We start from the raw sequence: 14,687 nt of genomic DNA, 5'->3' as shown, positions 1-14,687 counted from the left end.
CACCGCCAGAACTGGTATATCTCACTGCCGTGACAGGAACTGAATTTCTTTGAATCTTGAGCCTCATGAAATAGAAGTCCAGCTCACATCACACGGACATCAGATAGTCCAGACCAAGAAGACGCATCCTCCATCTCTGCCACGTAGACTGGAAGTGTGGCCTCTTGCCCTGCCACTTCAAACGGGACATCCAAGGGTCCCCTCAGTTCTGTGCAATGCCCAGTTATGCCACAATTGTTCTGAAGACTCAGGCAGATACCAATGACGTAACTTATCAGGTCTCATGGAAGTCTGTTCTGAGGCTGAATCAATCATCAGGGAAAACTTCTTGTTGTTTATTCTTTTGTCTACTTACACACTGTCAGTCACAGTTTTCTTGCATTTTCTCAGTGGTGAGGTTACTTCGGAAAAACTGGCTGGTTGTTGCCACCTTGACACCAGCCCTTACTAGTTTTCTGCTTCTTCCTTGTCTTCTGCGGCCTTCCTCATAGCCTCCTTCTTCTCTGAACAATCAGAACTGAAGTGCCCCATCTCACCACACGTCCAACATTTTTTTCTTGCAATCGTAGATTTCCTTGCACTATTCTGTTCTTGCTCCTTCATCTGTTTGCAACAATCCTCCTTCTTGTGTCTTGGCGTCCTGCAGAACCACCAACCTCCTCCGATCTTCGGTTCCCTCTTCCACTTGTAGCAGTTCTCGATCCTATGTCCTGGCATTTCACAATACTAGCAACTTCCATCAAATTTCTCTGCTTCATGTACCTGTCCCTTTCTTGCCTTGAATCCTGTACTAGGTCCTGCCTGCAAACAGAATGTACTAGACCTGACATAGGACTCAAATTCCAGAGCCCTAGCTAGTGCTTCTTGCATGCTTCTTGGTTGCGCCTGCTTCATGTGCACTCTCAACACTGCACTATCAGCAGCATCAGTGAACAGGTACCTCAGGAGAATAGCTAAGAGGTCAGGTGTTGCTCCTGGGTATCCCTTGCATGCCGTACTCTCTAGGTCATGAGGAAATTGCTGAAGGGATTCGCCTCGAGCCCATACACAGGTCTGGAATCATGCTCTATATACCTTAGTCTGGTACATGGTCCCGTGTCTGTGCTCCAACACCTCTACTAGGGACTGGTAACTGTTCCTTTCCTCCACTGACATCTGGCTGAGAATCTCCACTGCGGCACCCTTGAGGCTAGTAGCATGCTGCATTGTCCTCTGCCTATCATCCAAACCATTCTGATCAGCAAGTAACTCAAACTGCGCACGGTAAGCTTCTGAAGATAATTTACCATCAAATTCCTGAGGTTTCTTTTTAATTGGACCCCCATTATAACCATGCACTTCACTGGTTTAGGGACTAAAAATTCGGTATCATAATAATTTATGTCCGGGACTTAAAACTCCTACATTCTGAATATTCAACCCTGTAATGCTACCTTTAGATGCTTGGGATTCATCAGGATTCACCATACACTGTCCATTTTTTTCTTATGCTCCCTGTACACTAACCTGAGGCTCTGCAGTCCAAGATTTCTCTACAGCCTCCATTCTCTCACAAATTGTTTTCAACTGGTCGTCGACATACTGTCTACACTCCATCACAGTTCCCTCACTCATTGTCTTAATCTGGTCGTGTACCTACTGTCTGCACTCTATCACATTATTGCTCACCTCACACTTCTATTGCTATAGCTCAGCATCTACTTCCTCCTTCAGCTGTTGCTGTTCTTCCTTCATTTCCCCCATGAAAGCATCTAGCTGTCCCTGCATCCTCAGTTGCAAGTCCTTCTGCTGCTCCTGTAATGCTTCTTGAAGCCATTCATAATGCTCTTTCTGTTCTTCACTTTGTGCTTGTAGTTGTTCCCTTTGTGCTTGTAGTTCTCCACCGAGTTCTTCCTGGCCTTCAGTTTGTGTTTGTAGTTGTTGGCTGAGCACTTTCTGGCCTTGAGTTTGTGCTTATATTTGTTCACTGAGATCGCTCTGGCCTTGAAGTTTGTGCTTATATTTATTCACTGAGTATTTTCTGGCCTTCAGTTTGTGCTTGTAGTTGTTCACTGAATTCTTTCTGCCCTTCATTTTGTACTTGTAACTACATGATTGGAGCCGGAGACACCCCCTTCTGCCTACATTGGCTTCTTGTCTGTACACCTTCCATATCGAAGATTTAATTCATTGCAACACTTTTTGATCCCACTCCTGACACCATTATTATGTCCACGTCCCACACTGCCACAGGTTCCAACAGCAGTAGTTCAGTATAGAAAGGACGTTACCCAGTGAATCATTCTTCCTAGGGCCAGCCTTTCAGAGTACAACAGCAGAGCCTCACACAAGATCAACTCACGTAATAACACAGTCTTCTCACCTGTGATGGCTTTATTTTACCAAGTAATTATACTGTCTGTTCAAAACTTCAGAGCTATGCTAACTTCACAAGGCCACAAGGCAAGCTAAACTGAAGCTCCTCTATTCTCTACCCCATCCTTTTATAACCTTCCTTGCTCCTCCAGCATTCAAGGATGTGCTGGTACCTGCTCCTAGCAACAAGAGTTTCCAAATTGGAGACATCCAAAATATTCCAGTTTCCTTACATTACATAGCATTCTAAATTCTTTAGCATACAAACTGAATTTAAATTACATAATTTAACAATCACCTAAATAAAATGTGATAGAGAAAATAGAAAGAGAATAAGAATGAATGGATAACTTTACAAAGTACCTCACTCGCAGCAGTAGGCTATGTGGCAACTCTGACTCGTAACGGAAAAATGCGAGAATCGTCGTGAATTCCCCAGCACTACCTAACTAGCAATCCGGCTTCTTAACAGTATTGTATTATTTATATCCTCTGTAGATCATTCATTCACATTTTAATACGTCGACATATTGTATCAAAATGTTTAACAAGAAAATTCTCTGCTGTCTGCCTCCTACCCACATGAGTAGTTCGCCGTTGCCTGAAGAACGAGAGTGGGATGGCAGGGGGTAACAGGATACCTGGAGGCGACTGCACATAGATAGATGGATGGATAGACAGACAGACAGGTAGATATGGTCATTTGCAAACCACTGAGTGTGAAGGGTTAGAACTCAAAAGCCCTCTTCAGTAAACCCTCACACCCACAACATCCCAGTATTTTCATTTCTGTTCCTGCTGCATTCAGATTTATCTCTTTATTTGTTGTTCATTTATTTATTAGGAGTAAATGACGACTATATCTCACTTTTACAGTTTGAAATTTCTCTCCAAGGCTGAGAAACGTTGTCTGGAGAGAGGAATAATGAGGTGGAAAATATATATATATATATATATATATATATATATATATATATATATATATATATATATATATATATAAGGCTGGTCACTCTCATCTTAAATGTCGGGACCAACTGCCTAGCCCCGGGCTCCTACACTCCTCATGGGGCAATGTAGGATTGGAGGATATATATATATATATATATATATATATATATATATATATTGTTACGGAGCAGAGAGAGATAATGAACACTTCAAGTGAGAATACTAAAAATCACTATTGTCCCATGCCACGTTGAGTACACCGCTTCCCGTCCGGTCAGCGAAGTTAAGCAACGTTGGGTCTGGTTAGTACTTGGATGGGTGACCGCCTGGGAACACCAGATGCTGTTGGCGTCCCTACGTGTCAAGTGGGGTTGGTGGAGGATTAGTGCCCCTCCCTGTAAAACAATTAACTCTAAGCCCTTGACCACCCCGTTTGGGATACATGGCGTCTGGCAATGGATGGATGGATGGACTACTGTCCCGCAAAGTTCCAGGTTCAAAACAAAAGAGTTAGGTAAAATTACAAGTTAAAGTTTAATGCACAAAATAACAACTAAACATTCAGGACTCATAAGGATAATGTAATGACAAAAAACAGGTTAAATATATGGTTAACTGCAATAGCCTCTATTAACACGAAATTAGCAAGAGGAAATTTATCTAAGTCAGCCCTGATAAAATGAGAAAACCGGATAATGCTCAGTTAATGCAAGATATATTATTACAGATACAAAATATTATTAATAATGGCTGACACCTAAAACACATGAATCACAAAAACCTCACTAGGCCAACGAATTAACACGTCATGCTATACAATACAAGAAAAAATGTAATAACACTTATACTCAAATCACACAGCAGCTAGATGGTTGGAGACTTCCTGAGCACTCACAAAAATAATAACAACTGTACGGGGGGGGGGGGACAGAGATGTGAACAAAATGAGGAGTAGATCTAAGTGGCAATTAATGCAGAGACTGAGCTCATTACATAGGGGCCGGCAGAGCTTGATACAACTTGCAAGAAGGACGCGCAAATGAAGGCACAGAGGACAAAGAGTTGACACTCCTGCTCTGAACAACAGAAAGAACGACTTACTCTACTACAAGGGGGAGAAGGGGGGAGTGAGGTAAAACACGCTAGCCTGGTCACTATGGAAGCCACGAGGCGAATCGTGATCAAACATGCAGCATACTGTACGTTAGAATTATACAAAGGATGATGAAATCATAGGCTATGTAACACCTCCCCACAAAAAAAAAAAAAGAAATTTACAAAGGAAATTTCTTATTACTCTAAAACAATCTGTCTAAAGTCTAGATAAGCAATCTGCAATAACATTTTCTTTCCCCTTGACATGCTGTATGTCTAATGAATACTCCTGAAGAAGTAGACTCCATCTTGTCAATCTCTGATTTTTATCTTTAAACTTACTAAGGAATTTCAGTGGGTTATGATCGGTATAAATGACTATGGGGTCAAAACCAGAACACAAATGAAATGAAAAATGCTGTAAACCCAAAATCAAGGCCAAAAGCTCTTTTTCAATAGTTGAGTAGTTCTTTTGAGGTGGAGTGAACTTCTTACTGTAATAAGATACAGGGTGTTCAATACCCTGATCATCCTCTTGCAGCAAAACAGCCCCAGCTCCTGTATCACTTGCGTCAACAGCCATCTTAAAAGGCTTAGCAAAATATGGAGTAGCGAGCACTGGCTGACTTAATAGGATAGCTTTAAGTTTGCTGAAAGAGGATTCGCAGTTATCGGTCCAGACAAATTTAACTCCCTTTTTCAATAGGTCTGTAAGTGGTGATACAAGAATTGAAAAGTTAAGAACAAATCTCCTGTAAGAACCTACCATACTCAAAAATCTTTGTAGCTCTTTCCTACTTTTAGGTCTGGGAAGATCACTTATGACCTGAACCTTAGCTCCTGGTGGTACAACGTGTCCATCACCAATTACGCACTCAAGGTACTGAACTTTAGCTTCACCAAACTCACACTTTGATAAATTAGCTACAAGATTAGCCTGAACCAAACACTCAAGAAATTTACTGACATGGCATAGGTGATCTTTCCAGTTGTCACTGAAGATTAATACATCATCAATATAAACAGCACACCCTGCCAAACCCTCTGTTACAACATTCATGAGCTTCTGAAATGTGGCTGGTGCATTCTTCATACCATATGGCATTACAGAACATGCAAGTCTTTCCTAGTGTTACAAAACATGAGATTTCCCTAGCACGTTCAGTCATAGGTACTTGCCAGTATCCCTTTAACAAATCAAACTTACTTATGTACCTAGCCTTTCCGATCTTGTCTATGCAATCTTCCACACGAGGGAGAGGGTAAGTGTCTGTTTTGGTGATTTGATTAACACGTCTGTAGTCGATGCAAAGCTGCTGTGACCCACCTGGCTTAGGGACTAGAGTGACAGGAGAACTACTCACTCTGACAGGGCTCAATCATCTTGTGGTCCAACAGGTAGCCAAGCTCCTTCTGGATGAGAGGAACTTTCATTGGGTTCACACGGTAAGGAGGCAGTTAAATTGGCTTTGCGTCTCCAACATCGACACCATGCATCAACATAGTGGTTCTTCCTGGAGTGGCACGGAACACTTGCGGGTACTCCTGCAGTAATGCCGAAAACTCCTGCCTTTCCTCGGGAGCTAGATGAGAAAGCTTAGTCTGGAGATCATTCATGATATCAGGATTCTTCCCCAAACTATCACTCAGGCTCATGCTGCATGGGAGAGCTTCACTTGCAGACTCGGGTGGAACAGCTACAGTGCAGACTGGGTTATTTTCGTCCCGCCTGTGATATAACTTTAGCATGTTGATGTGACAAAGTTGCTTGTTCTTTCTACGATCTGGTGTGGCGATGACAGAGTTGACATCACTGAGTTTCTTCTCCACGAAATAAGGACCACTAAACTTGGCTTGAAGAGGTTGCACATGCACCGGTAGCAGAATCAAAACCTGATCTCCTGCCTGAAAGTGGCGTAACCTAGACTTCTTATCATACCAAGTCTTCATCTTCTCCTGAGCAGCTCCTAAAGTCTCTCTCGCCAGCTGTAAAGCAGTGGACAGCCATTCTTTGAACTTCATCACATACTCCAGCAGGTTGACGTCATCTTCCTCCGACAGCCAGCATTCCTTGAGTAGCTTAAGGGGTCCTCTTACTTCATGGCCAAACATTAGTTCAAAGGGTGAGAAGCCCAGTGATTCATTTGGAGATTCTCTTGCTGCAAATACAACGAATGGAAGACCTTTATCCCAGTCTTTCTGATGTTCCAAACAGTATTTCTTGAGCATCGATTTGAGTGTTTGATGATATCTCTCCAACGCTCCTTGGGTCTGGGGATGGTAAGCTGAAGACGTGATCTGGGTGATGCCCAACTCTTTCAGAGACTGCTTGAAAATATTTGACATGAAATTACTTCCCTGGTCTGACTGTACCTCCTTGGGCAGACCAAACTTGGTGAAGAACCCCAGCATTTCCTTAACCACGTTCTTTGCTGAGATATTTCTAAGTGGAATGGCTTCAGGATAACGAGTAGCCATATCAGTCAGGGTCAACACATAAGAAAATCCCAAAAAAGTCTAAGGAAGAGGGCCCACAATATCCACCAACACACGGGTGAAAGGCGCCTCAAAAGGAGGAATGGGAACTAGAGGTGCAACCTTTTCGGTCTGATTACACTTCCCCACAACTTGACAGGTGTGACAAGACTTACAATACCAGGAAAAATCTCTGAAGATACCTGGCCAATAGAAGTGTTTCAAAATGCGTGCCACAGTCTTCCTCACTCCAAGGTGTCCTGCCAAACTGGAATCATGAGCCACTCTAATGATATCCTGCCTACAAACACGAGGGATGACAACTTGATGTACAACCTCCCATTCACAGTCGGCTGATGCTGTTGGGGGTCTGCACTTCCTCATAAGTATTCCTGACTTTATATAATAACAAGTAGAAGCACTACCTGACTCTTCCTCACTGCAAGCAGAGTTAGCTAGACCTTTCAACTCAGGGTCAGCAACCTGCAACTCAACCAACTCTTGACGAGACAAATTATCAACACTACGGGGTACTGCCTCATCTGGTGAGTGGTCCAAATTAGCAAGAAAAGTGTCAGCTAGGATAACATCATCATCATTATCCTCTAAGTCACCAATAACTTTAGACTTAGCCCTAGTGACAGCACATGCAGAGAACACGTCAGGGACATCACAATCCTGGGTCGCAGCCACTGGTTCACTAGACAACTGAGGAGCTGGACACACTTGACTTTCACCAATATCATTTCCAAGTAAGAAAGTTACACCTGACATAGGGAGTGTCTCAACCAACCCAACCATAACGGAACCATTAACAAAACCAGACTCTAAATTCACTGTGTACAGAGGGACAGAGAAGTAATTATTCCCTACAACTTGTAAGATTACAGTTTCATCAGAGGAATTAACATTAGAGCCTAGAACACTGGTCAGCATAAGGGATTGGCAAGCACCTGTATCACGATATATTTTAACTGATTTCCTGTCATTACTGTCCAGAGGACTGACAAAACCATCTGACAGGAAATTAGCACAGGAACTCTTGAGAGTGTCACCCACGTTACTGCTCAAAAGAAGAGCTCCATCATGAGAATTTAATTTACCCCTCAAAGCAGGTTCAGTTAACTCAGTTAAAGAATTCTGGGAACTCTCAAGGGTGGACACTAGACCAATTGACTGAATATTTAAAGACTCCTTTTTGTTCACATCACGCTGTCTCCTGAAACATTTCTCCGTAGTATGACCAAGCTTACTACAATAAGTACATTTACTTTTCTGAAATCTAGAGGTGAAGCTGGTATTTACTTCCTGAGAAACATCATCTTTATTCTCTTTTCTGTTACCTGTACTCTGAGTAGAGGGAACGTCCTTACTCTCAGCTTTCCTTTTTTCTTTAGAATATCTCTTGTGAGAGAGAACATATTCATCAGCCAAAACTGCAGCATCAGACAAATTATCTATTCTTTTCTCATCAAGATATAGGCTTACATCTTTATTAATACACCTTTTGAAGTCCTCCAGCAAAATCATCTGCTTAAATTTACCAAAATCAGAATCTACATTCTTAGAATTTAACCACTGCTCTAACGGATCTTCTTTGATTTTTGCATACTTAACATGGGATTGCTTATCTTGCTTATAAATTGTCCTAAATTTTACTCTATAGGCTTCAGGAACAAGCTCATAGGCCTTAAGAATCAAGCTCTTAACTACATCATAATTATCAGATTGATCCTGAGGCAAAGATGCATAAGTTACTTGAGCTTTACCGGTGAAAACAGTTTGAAGGAGTACTGGCCAATACTCCTTGGGCCAATTAAAACCTGTAGCTACCCTCTCAAACAACTGAAAATACTTTGTTAAATCAGATTCATTAAAAGGAGGGACAAGTTTAATATTTTTAGTCACAGCAAAATCATCAGAGCTAGATGATCCAGTTCCACCTTGTTTCATGCAATACTCATGGTCTGCCTGAATCCTAGCAATTTCAATTTGTGCCTGTGCCTCCTTAGAACGTGCCTGAAACTCAGCCTCCTAAGCACGAGCCTCCTGCAGGGCTAGCTGTAACTCAGCTATTTCAATCTGTGTTTGATCATCTGGAGGAGTTACATTAAACAAGCTTTTATTAATCATGTCAACAATTAGATCTTTAGACTGATGAGAGCGAACAGCAATTCCCAATTGTTGAGCAACAAGCTTAAGTTCAATCTTTGTTCTGTTTTCTACATCACACACTGTTTGCACATTTGACAAAAAATCTTTGGCTTCAAGAGTAGTAATAGTGGACATCATGAATAAATCACACTAACAAAATATCAAGCAATATCCTTATGATAATATCCTGAATATCCTGACAAGAGGTCGCCAAATTTATGTTACGGAACAGAGAGAGATAATGAACACTTCAAGTGAGAATACTAAAATCACTACTGTCTCGCAAAGTTCCAGGTTCAAAACAAAAGAGTTAAGTAAAATTACAAGTTAAAGTTTAATGCTCAAACTAACAACTAAACATTCAGGACTCATAAGGATAATGTAATGACAAAATACAGGTTAAATATATGGGTAACTGCAATAGCCTCTATTAACACAAAATTAGCAAGAGTAAATTTATCTAAGTCAACCCTGATAAAATGAGAAAACCGGATAATGCTCAGTTAATGCAAGATATATTATTACAGATTCAAAATATTATTAATAATGGCTGACACTTAAAACACATGAATCACAAAAACCTCACTAGGCCTACGAATTAACATGTCATGTTATAAAGTACAAGAAAAAATGTAATAACACTTATACTCAAATCACACAGCAGCTAGATGGTTGGAGACTTCCTGAGCACTCACAAAAATAATAACATCTGTACAAGGGAGGACAGAGATGTGAACAAAATGAGGAGTAGATCTAAGTGACAATTAATGCAGAGACTGAGCTCATTATATAGCGGCCGTCAGAGCTTGATACAACTTCCAAGAAGGACGCGCAAATGAAGGCACAGAAGACAAAGAGTTGACACCCCTGCTCTGAACAACAGAAAGAACGACTTACTCTACTACAAGGGGGAGAAGGGGGGAATGACGTAAAACACACTAGCCTGGTCACTATGGAAGCCACGAGGCGAATCGTGATCAAACAAACAGCATACTGTACGTTAGAAGTATACAAAGGATGATGAAATCATAGGCTATGTAACAATATATATATATATATACATATATATATATATATATATATATATATATATATATATATATATATATATAGTCGTTCTTTCTGTTCTTCAGAGCAGGATTGTCAACTCTTTGTCCTCTGTGCCTTCATTTGCGCGTCCTTCTTACAAGTTGTATCAAGCTCTGACGGCCTGTATATAATGAGCTCAGTCTCTGCATTAATTGCCACTTAAATCTACTCCTCATTTTGTTCACATCTCTGTCCTCCCCTGTATAGTGTATTATTATTTTTGTGAGTGCTCAGGAAGTCTCCAGCCATCTAGCTGCTGTATAATTTGAGTATAAGTGTTGTTAAAATTGTTCTCGTACTGTATGGCCTAAGGCGTTGATTCGTGGGCCTGGTAGGGTCTTTGTGATTCATGTAGAGTTTTTGATATCAGCCATTTTTAGTAATGTTTTTTATTTGTAATAATATTATATCTTACTTTAACTGAGCATTATTCGGTTTTCTCATTTATCAGGGCTGACTTAGATAAATTTGCTATTGCTAAATTCATGTTAATAGAGGCTATTGCAGTTAACCATATATATGTAACCTGTTTTGCCATTACATTATCCTTATGAGTCCAGAATGTTTAGTTGTTAGTTTGAGCATTAAACTTTAACTTGTAATTTTACCTAACTCCTTGGTTTTGAACCTGGAACTTTGCGGGACAGTAGTGATTTTAGTATTCTCACTTGAAGTATTCATTATCTCTCTCTGTTCCGTAACATAAATTTGGCGACCTCTTATCAGGATATTCAGGATATTATCATAAGGATATTGCTTGATATTTTGTGACTGTGATTTATTCATGATGTCTACTATTATTACTCTTGATGAAGCCAAAGATTTTTTGTCAAATGTGCAAACAGTGTGTGATGTACAAAACAGAACAAAGAATGAACTTAAGCTTGTTGCTCAACAATTGGGAATTGCTGTTCGCTCTCATCAGTCTAATGATCTAATTGTTGAAATGATTAATAAAAGCTTGTTTAATATAACTCCTCCAGATGAGCAAACGCAGATTGAAATATCTAAGTTACAGCTAGCCCTGCAGGAGGCTCGTGCTAAGGAGGCTGAGTTTCTGGCTCGTGCTAAGGAAGCTGAGTTTCAGGCTCGTGCTAAGGGGTCTGAGGCTAAGGAGGCTGAGTCTCAGGCTCGTATTCAGGAGGCACAGGCACAGGCTCAGGCACAAATTGAACTTGCTAGGATTCAGGCAGACCATGAGTATCGCATGAAACAAGGTGGAACTGGATCATCTAGCTCTGATGATTTTGATGTGGCTAAAAATGTTAAACTTGTCCCTTCTTTTAATGAATCTGATTTAACAAAGTATTTTCAGTTGTTTGAGAGGGTAGCTACAGGTTTAAATTGGCCCAAAAAGTATTGGCCAGTACTCCTTCAAACTGTTCTCACCGGTAAAGCTCAAGTAACTTATGCATCTTTGCCTCAGGATCATTCTGATAATTATGATGTAGTTAAGAGCTTGATTCTTAAGGCCTATGAGCTTGTTCCTGAAGCCTGTAGAGTAAAATTTAGGACAACTTATAAACAAGATAAGCAATCCCATGTTGAGTATGCAAAAATCAAAGAAGATCCGTTAGAGCAGTGGTTAAATTCTAAGAATGATTTTGATAAATTTAAGCAGATGATTTTGCTGGAGGACTTCAAAAGGTGTATTAATAAAGATGTAAGCCTATATCTTGATGAGAAAAGAATAGATAATTTGTCTGATGCTGCAGTTTTAGCTCATGAATATGTTCTCACTCACAAGAGATATTCTAAAGAAAAAAGGAAAGCTGAGAGTAAGTACGTTGCCTCTACTCAGAGAACAGGTAACAGGAAAGAGAATAAAGATGATGTTTCTCAGGAAGTAAATACCAGCTCCACCTCTAGACTTCAGAAAAGTAAATGTACTTATTGTAGTAAGCTTGGTCATACTACAGAGAAATGTTTCAGGAGACAGCGTGATGTGAACAAAAAGGAGTCTTTAAATATTCAGTCAATTGGTCTAGTGTCCACCCTTGAGAGTTCACAGACTTCTTTAACAGAGTTAACTGAACCTGCTTTGAGGGGTAAATTAAATTTTCATGATGAAGCTCCTCTTTTGAGCAGTAACTTGGGTGACACTCTCAAGAGTTCCTGTGCTAATTTCCTGTCTGATGGTTTTGTTAGTCCTCTGGACAGTAATGACAGGAAATCAGTTAAATATATCGTGATACAGGTGCTTGCCAATCCCTTATGCTGACCAGTGTTCTAGGCTCTAATGTTAATTCCTCTGATGAAACTGTAATCTTACAAGTTGTAGGGAATAATTACTTCTCTGTCCCTCTGTACACAGTGAATTTAGAGTCTGGTTTTGTTAATGGTTCCGTTATGGTTGGGTTGGTAGAGACACTCCCAACGTCAGGTGTAACTTTCTTACTTGGAAATGATATTGGTGAAAGTCAAGTGTGTCCAGCTCCTCAGTTGTCTTGTGAACCAGTGACTTCGACCCAGGATTGTGATGTCCCTGACGTGTTCTCTGCATGTGCTGTCACTAGGGCTAAGTCTAAAGTTACTGGTGACTTAGAGGATAATGATGATGATGATGTTATCCTAGCTGACACTTTTCTTGCTAATTTGGACCACTCACCAGATGAGGCAGTACCCCGTAGTGTTGATAATTTGTCTCATCAAGAGTTGGTTGAGTTGCAGGTTGCTGACCCTGAGTTGAAAGGTCTACCTAACTCTGCTTGCAGTGAGGAAGAGTCAGCTGGTGCTTCTACTTGTTATTATATAAAGTCAGGAGTACTTATGAGAAAGTGGAGACCCCCAACAGCATCAGTCGACTGTGAATGGGAGGTTGTACATCAAGTTGTCATTCCTCGTGTTTGTAGGCAGGATATCATTAGAGTGGCTCATGATTCCAGTTTGGCAGGACACCTTGGAGTGAGGAAGACTGTGGCAAGCATTTTGAAACACTTCTACTGGCCAGGTATCTTCAGAGATATTTCCTGGTATTGTAAGTCTTGTCACACCTGTCAAGTTGTGGGGAAGTGTAATCAGACCGAAAAGGTTGCACCTCTAGTTCCCATTCCTCCTTTTGAGGCGCCTTTCACCCGTGTGTTGGTGGATATTGTGGGCCCTCTTCCTTAGACTTCTTCGGGATTTTCTTATGTGTTGACCCTGATTGATATGGCTACTCGTTATCCTGAAGCCATTCCACTTAGAAATATCTCAGCAAAGAACGTGGTTAAGGAAATGCTAGGGTTCTTCACCAAGTTTGGTCTGCCCAATGAGGTACAGTCAGACCGGGGAAGTAATTTCATGTCAAATGTTTTCAAGCAGTCTCTGAAAGAGTTGGGCATCACCCAGATCACGTCTTCAGCTTACCATCCCCAGACCCAAGGAGCGTTGGAGAGATATCATCAAACACTCAAATCGATGCTCAAGAAATACTGTTTGGAACATCAGAAAGACTGGGATAAAGGTCTTCCATTCGTTGTATTTGCCGCAAGAGAATCTCCAAATGAATCACTGGGCTTCTCACCCTTTGAACTACTGTTTGGCCATGAAGTAAGAGGACCCCTTAAGCTACTCAAGGAATGCTGGCTGTCGGAGGAAGATGACGTCAACCTGCTGGAGTATGTGATGAAGTTCAAAGAACGGCTGTCCACTGCCTTACAGCTGGCGAGAGAATTTAGGAGCTGCTCAGGAGAAGATGAAGACTTGGTATGATAAGAAGTCCAGGTTACGCCACTTTCAGGCAGGAGATCAGGTTTTGATTCTGCTACCGGTGCATGGGCAACCTCTTCAAGCCAAGTTTAGTGGTCCTTATTTCGTGGAGAAGAAACTCAGTGATGTCAACTATGTCATCGCCACACCAGATCGTAGAAAGAACAAGCAACTTTGTCACATCAACATGCTAAAGTTATATCACAGGCGGGACGAAAATAACCCAGTCTGCACTGTAGCTGTTCCACCCGAGTCTACAAGTGAAGTTCTCCCATGCAGCATGAGCCTGAGTGATAGTTTGGGGAAGAATCCTGATATCATGAATGATCTCCAGACTAAGCTTTCTCATCTAGCTCCCGAGGAAAGGCAGGAGTTTTCAGCATTACTGCAGGAGTACCCGCAAGTGTTCCGTGCCACTCCAGGAAGAACCACTGTGTTGATGCATGATGTCGATATTTGAGACGCAAAGCCAATTAAACTGCCTCCTTACCGTGTGAACCCAGTGAAAGTTCCTCTCATCCAGAAGGAGCTTGGCTACCTGTTGGACCACAAGATGATTGAGCCCTGTCAGAGCGAGTGGAGTTCTCCTGTCACTCTAGTCCCTAAGCCAGGTGGGTCACAGCAGCTTTGGATCGACTACAGACGTGTTAATCAGATAACCAAAACAGACACTTACCCTCTCCCTCGTGTGGAAGATTGCATAGACAAGATCGGAAAGGCTAGGTAAATAAGTAAGTTTGATTTGTTAAAGGGATACTGGCAAGTACCTATGACTGAACGTGCTGGGGAGATCTCATGTTTTGTAACACTAGGAAAGACTTTTGCATGTTCTGTAATGCCATATAGTATGAAGAATGCACCAGCCACTTTTCAGAAGC

General features: G+C 41.3%; 1 pseudogene; it reads left to right on the top strand.

Moving 5' to 3' along the window:
- The first annotated feature begins 3,537 nt into the window (after nt 1–3,537).
- On the top strand, nt 3,538–3,657 carry LOC145409583 (5S ribosomal RNA; annotated as a pseudogene).
- The last annotated feature ends 11,030 nt before the right edge of the window (nt 3,658–14,687 follow it).

This window comes from Coenobita brevimanus, chromosome 81 (genome assembly GCF_032717465.1).
Source record: "Coenobita brevimanus isolate Jiangsu-jjx chromosome 81, ASM3271746v2, whole genome shotgun sequence".
Classification (NCBI taxonomy): Eukaryota; Metazoa; Arthropoda; class Malacostraca; order Decapoda; family Coenobitidae; genus Coenobita; species Coenobita brevimanus.
The sequence above is the reverse complement of the archived record's forward strand: the minus strand, read 5'-3'. Positions and strand labels throughout refer to the sequence as shown.